This window comes from Equus przewalskii, chromosome 13, assembly GCF_037783145.1.
Source record: "Equus przewalskii isolate Varuska chromosome 13, EquPr2, whole genome shotgun sequence".
Lineage (NCBI taxonomy): Eukaryota > Metazoa > Chordata > Mammalia > Perissodactyla > Equidae > Equus > Equus przewalskii.
Window position 1 is genome coordinate 84,897,452 of NC_091843.1, and position 6,474 is coordinate 84,903,925.

At 48.6% G+C, this 6,474-nt stretch overlaps 1 long non-coding RNA gene across 1 annotated transcript; it reads left to right on the forward strand.

Moving 5' to 3' along the window:
• The first annotated feature begins 3,138 nt into the window (after positions 1-3,138).
• On the forward strand, positions 3,139-4,612 carry LOC139075357 (uncharacterized). The gene is made up of 2 exons (XR_011525706.1): positions 3,139-3,322; positions 4,119-4,612. It is a non-coding gene; the product is annotated as an uncharacterized lncRNA (long non-coding RNA).
• Positions 4,613-6,474: the final 1,862 nt, after the last annotated feature.

The window sequence follows — 6,474 nt, forward strand, 5'->3', positions numbered from 1 at the left end:
TATTTATGTTCTGGATGTGGGGAGGACAGATGTAGGGGACAGAAGGGAGGGATGAAGCTGATGAGAAGGGGATGGAAATGCAATGAACCTTTCCTTACTCCAGAGCAAAGGGAGTTTGGCTCTGTAATTAGCTCTACTACCCTGAGCAAAACAAGTCAAGTCATCCCAACACAGCTGGGATGTGTACTTTCCCAGTATAGTAGTGCTGCACCATATCTGACGTTGTCATCCTCTGTTAATCTCCTCTGATTCCTCAGGAGCATCAGAGCGCCCGGGTAGGTGGACACTCCCACCTCTTAAGGAAATCCTTGTCTCCGTGTCCCTGACTAGGTGCATTTGACTACTCACATTTTCTGACCCCGATGCTCTGTGACGTCCTGCCCTGAGGGAAGCCTTCCCTAATTTTCCTCAGCCTCCCCATCCATCCAGCTAGTGTGCCTCTCTTCGGTGCTCTGTAACATCTTGCCCACTGTGTCCCAGTCCATTAGACTGTGAGATTACTAAGGACAGAAGCTTTATCTTGTTTCTGACATGCCCCCAGGGTCTAGATCAGGGCTGGCCTGCTGCATGGTTCATTAAACACTTCTGGAAGGGAAAAGGGGAATTGAATGACCAATTTGCCCAGGTTTGCTGGGCCTTTCCTGGTTTTAGCATTGAAAGTCCTGTGTCCTGCAAAACCCCTCAGACTTGGGCAAACAGAGACAGTTGGTCACCCTGCCAGAAAGGAAAGAGGAAGGAAGACAAGAAAGACGGAGGAAGCAGTGAATTAAAGTAGGTCCAAGTGGGCCTGGGGCAGAACCCTTGTGCTCTGACCTGCTGGCAGGAGGAGCAGCCTGCCTTCCTGCTGAGGTGGTGGCAGCTGAGTAACAGGTGAGCCATTGGGGGCTGCAGGGACCTTCAATGAGCTCATCCTACGAAGGAGCAAAGAGACGATGGGCCAGACTTGATCCAGTCATAACCAAATTCTGAAAATAGAATTATATTCATTCAGGGAGCATCTGAGCATCTACCGTTTGTCAGGTTCTGTGCTAGATACGGAGAATACAGAATAGATGAGGACAGGTCCTGCCCTCCAGGAGCCAGAGGAAGCAGGACATGCTGAGGACAAGTCCCGTGTGCTTCCTGTTTCATCATGTAGTTGAAGCTCCGCACACATAGTTGATGCTCATAAACGCCATGGGCAGTTTGTCTGCCAGGTTGGCACACGTGCTGTCTACCTTGGGAATCCTACAGGATAGTGTTGCAACCTCTGTTATAGGCCTTCACCACACATTCCCTCGTCTGTAAAACCCATAGAGTAAGAGGGCTGTTGGTTGGTTGGTTTTTAAGCAACATGTAGGCCTTTTCAGAGGTCTGTTAAAAGGATCATCAGGCTCCTGGCTTAAATTAGACTTGACATCATGGCCAGGCGGATGCAAGGTTGCCAGGACCTGCTGGGGGCCAGACACCGGCAGGAGGCCCCAGGAAGAGAAGGATCTGGGGTTTCTGTTGAGCTCAGGGCAAATGGCGCTAATCTCCCAGATGCCAGCCCCGTCTGCTCCTTCCGTGGCCCTCCAAAGTGAGCTGCCTCAGGGCCAGTGGCCAGGCAGCTGTCTCTTGGCCCAGAGACGTGGCACAACAGGGCTGTGCCACTGGACACAAGGCAAGTGGCCTGCCCTCTTTTTGCTTCACTCTTGGTTTTCCATTCTCAGCAACAGATCATGGCCCAACAAGGACTGTTTGGGACTTTCTGTTATGGCCTACAGAACAGAGACTCAGCTAGTGGGAGTGGGGTTGCCCATCTCTCTTTTGGTTGGTTTCCAATCTATCCTTAGATTCAACTTCACAGATCTGACACTCTGTCTATTTGGCTCTTCCTAACTGCTGACTGGCTTTCTGCCCTAAGCTCCCACCCCATCCCTACCCTCTACAGCGCATTTAGAGATTGGATTGGTTCATGGAAAGAGAAATACCATCTTTCTGACTTGTTTCAGAACTCAGAAACATTGTAGGAGGTGCTTTGTTTTGTACATCAGAGGGAAGCAGACACAGAATAGCCTCAATTAAATCAACAAGCCTATAAATGGTTTCTCTCCCTCTCCTCTTATCTATTTATAGAATTTCTCCTCCCTTGTTTCTGACCATGAGCTGGGGGTATAACAGTAAGACAGAACTTGTTATCTGACTCCTAGGAGTTGACCAGTCCTTGGAATTTATTACAATCACAAGACAAAGACTTGGAGATCAGCTTCTTAACAAGCAGGCTCATAGTTGAAGCCCTCCCTCCATCACGTGCGCACTATATCCCATATTAACAAATTATTTAAACACAGTGCCACGCCAAGAGAGGAATACCTGGGAGGGCCTGAGGGGAGAGAGGAAGAAGTAATCAGAAAGGCTTCACAGAGGAGGTGATATTCAAATTGAGATTTGAAGAATGAATAGGAGTGTACTATGCAGTTAAACTTTAACAAAAATTCTCAGCAATCCATGATCAAGATAAGTCAAAAAAATGAAAAAACAGGTTTATATTAGGGATTCAGCTTTCAGGAGAAACAGGGGTTCAGCATATATTTCATCCAGGCGGGGCCACTTCCTTCCACAGACTCACCATCGTGCACTTGGCATTCACGTGCAGACTGCCGCCCTTTGAGATGCTGTAAGACCCCATGGTCCCCAGCTGCAGGGGAGATAAAGTGAGCTAACGCTATGTAGAAAGCTTTCCTAAATTAAGGGTTAAGATAAAAAGATTTTGGCCCCATTCACAGTTAACCAGGAACTTCCTCTAGCCAAATGCCCCATTCCCCAAACCGCCTGTCTAAGAGAGGTTTTGCTGCATCTGTCTCTTTGTTTTGCTTTCTTCCCTCTGTTCGCTCCCAGGGCCTTCCTTTCACTCTGGGTTCCTGTGCTCCTGTCTCCACAGCAGCATTTTCTTCTCTTCCTCTCTCCTCTCCGCCTGCTCCGTTGTCAGTGCTTGACTCAGCCGGAGCTATGTGGGAACGGGCGCGGACTGAAGCAGTGAGCCGGGACTCTGAGGGAGAGGCATTGTCTATTTACTCTTCACATGGTAGGGTACACCTCGTTCCTCCTCAGCTGACCACTCTTGTTGAAGCTATTTTGGTGCGTGAGGCCATAATCCCAGACTCCAGATCGAGTATAGAAAGCAATGCACACAGGGTGGATGGTCAGAGAGATTTATGTTTCTGAGGGAGGAGCCTGGAACTTTGACAAGACGCAGCTGGTTGAGGGAGTGAGCTGGAAGATTCAGCCCCAGGGTGAGGAAGAAGAGGAGGAGGGGGCCTTTAAATAGCAGGTGGCTTCGCTGTTTCCATAAATGAAAATGGTACGTTTTCACTGAACACTGATTACGAAAATGGTCTTTTATTAGACAGCTGCATTGACCCATGGGACAGCCCTTGAGGCTGCGGCTGGGGAGCTTGCATGCAGTTCATAAACATGGTTGACTGCATCTCGCCACGCAGCGCCAGGAGTGTTTATTTCTTTCTGCTCAAGGGCTCTGCACAGACTCGTGGGGGTGGGAGGACAGTAATAAGCCAGGGCCTGACTTTAAACACTGCCACATTTAATTATTCTTGCGGCTTGTGTATTTATCTGAGAGTCATTCACCCTTCTTTTGAGAAGACTGAAAACAAGACACACATGTTCTGCCTTGGGGCCTGGGATGGGGCAGGGCTTGCAAAGACACCAGCAGGTCTTTTTATAAGGCAGAGCTGAATGTAAGTGCTCTTTCCTCTGTTAATTAACTGAAAAGTCCCTCTGACATAGCAGAATGGAGGGGACAGGAGACTGAAGAGGACTTCACCTCTGAGTGAATCACCTGCCATCCAGCCTGCTTGCTTCAGGAAGCTGAACCCGACGTCTCATGGCAGGTTGGAGTGGTCCCCTCCACTTGCCAACTTTGCTGGAAAACATGGCAGCCCAAGGGGGTGAGAAACCACAGTCAGGGATGAATCCAAACCTCACTGGCCAGGTCCCCATCTAGGCCAGGGGATCCGTATGATTTCCCAGAAAGGGGTAAATAATAACAGCTAATGCTTATTGAGCACATACCATGTACCAGACACAGGGCTAAACGTTCTATGTCATTTACCTCATTTAATTCTGACAACTCTGTGAAGTTCTATTTTCAGAAGAAGCCACCAAGAAGAGAGTGAAGAATGTGCTCACAGAGACACAGCTGTAAGTGGCAGAGCCGGGATTCAAACCCAGCTTGGTCAGAAGACTAACACTCTTAGCTACCCCACTCTGCTGCCTCTCTCATCCTGCATCGTGAAGGAGTTCACAACATGCCGACCCAAAATACGCCACTCTGGCATAGTGACTATTTTGAGATAAAGGCACTTTAAAAAATAGCAAATATGTGAAAAACACTCTGACGATTCTTCTTTTTCTTAAAAGCAGGAGATAAATTCCCATATGAAAGATGTCTTCTCTACACCAGAAGGAAAGTAACGTTCTTATCATCCAGGATAAGTTGAGATCAAGAGAATTCTATACAAACAGACCTTGTTAAAATCATTCTTATCTTCCTTCGGCCTCCCCGCAGAGTGGTGGCTTTTCTACCATTGCCTCTCTTTGTTCAATATACCATAAAAGCAAGTAGGTTTTGCTCTTTCTTTGGGTCTTCATTCCTTACGGGTTCTCCCGTGTCACCTAAAACTTATATTAAATAAATTTGTATGTTTTTCTCCTGTTGATCTGTCTTCTGTCCATCTAATTCTCAGGCCCAGCCAAAAAGACCCCCGAGAGCGTAAGGGTAGAGCCAGCCTCCCCTGCACCTGCTCCCTCCTAAATGCACCTGTGCTCCTCCCTCATTTTACCCGCTCAGCTGTCTTCCCACATGGGGATGCGGCATTGCAGGGCTGTCTCTTGCTGTACCTGTCAGATTTCCTTGGTCAAATTTGCTTAGCATGGGACTTTCTCCTAAGACGCATCAGGGGTATGACTACTTTGAAAGATGCAAGCAGAAGTTGTCTGCAATCCGTCTGCTAGGTAATGGGAATGGATGCTTACAAGCTACCTGGTGGAACCGCCTTCTTCAGAAACCTGAGAGGGCAAGGAGGCCATAAAGGGAGTCAAGACCCGGTCTAATCTAAGTGCCTCCAAGAGAGAGCATGTGTCAAGAGGCACACCATTCAAGAAGTATCCTACAGAAGGAAGGCCTCTCTCAAATGTACATTTTGTAAAGCCATTTCAGCCAAATGAGGAAAATTGATTTCTCAACACGGAAAGATAGTTTTGACAGCAGCGCTGGAAAAAACATCGGGTCTTGGATGCTCCATCAAATAAATCAACTCGGAGGCTCAGCTGGATTCCTCAAGCAAAGAATATGCAGCTTCTAAACCCTTTCTTCTCCCCCTAGAGGGATGGCAGGCGGACAGACACCCCCTGTCCCAGGGGCAGCCCTCCCAGGCATCTTGCCTTGTGTCCGTTCCCTGGTGGGAGCAGAAGGCAGCACACTCACTTCCCAGATGGTGGGTTTGGGAACGCAGGGGATGGCTGCTCCCCTAGCCCTTTCCTGATTGCCTGGCTTTGGCTTGGGGATGAGAGTGGAGGCTGCTGCTCTGAGAAACGCATTTGCCCTTCAGTTGCAAAACATCTCCGAATGATGGATGAGCCAGTCCCAGAGAAGCAGCAGTAAGTCACCAGCACCTGAAATGCAGCCACCTAGAAGAAAACATTTCTCCCTTTCAGAAGCTCCAGGCCACATGCACAGTAATTAGGACAGGAATAAAAGAGGATCAGATTCCGTTGCAGTGGTAGGGACTCGAGGCGGGCTGACAAAGGAGTCATGGTCTCACGTAACAAGATGAGAAATTTACTCACAATAAGCCTTGACCTTTCCTTTCCTCTTTGGCTGAGTGTCCCTGGTACCCGGTCCAGGCCTCAGAGGGGCCATAACTCTTTCTCAGCAGATGGCGTCCGCCAGCTTAGGAAATGAGGCGGCAGCCCTCCAGTCTGCAGGTGGAAAGGTCGCAGGCGGTGTTGGCCCAGGGCACATGCTGGCTCTGGGCAGAGCCCAGTTCAGAGCCGGCCTCTAGGGAAGCCACCAGCCTCGTTCAGGCCAGATCTCCAAACTTTATGTTCCCATTTTGTGATCTTGTGACCACAAGGTCACTTCTCTGGGCCCTTGATTTTTCTTGTATAAGAGGTAGGGGTCAGACTAAATACGTGTTTTCACACCTTTGTTAGCAGTAGAACCCATTTTATAGACTAAATACTACGAGATGCCCAACAACACGTAGAACACATACAGGGGGGGCTTCTTCAAGGGTAGGATAACACGATGGGAAGGGTTTTTATCGTTTGAATTCCAGCTCTGCCACTTACTGAGTGTGTGGCCTTGGACAAGCGACTTATCCACTAAGCCTTAATTTTCTCATCTATAAAATGGGGATTATAATAATGCCTGCTTCAGAGAGTGAGGGTAGGGATTAAAGAGCTGATGGACGTGTAGCACTTAGTCTAGAAGGG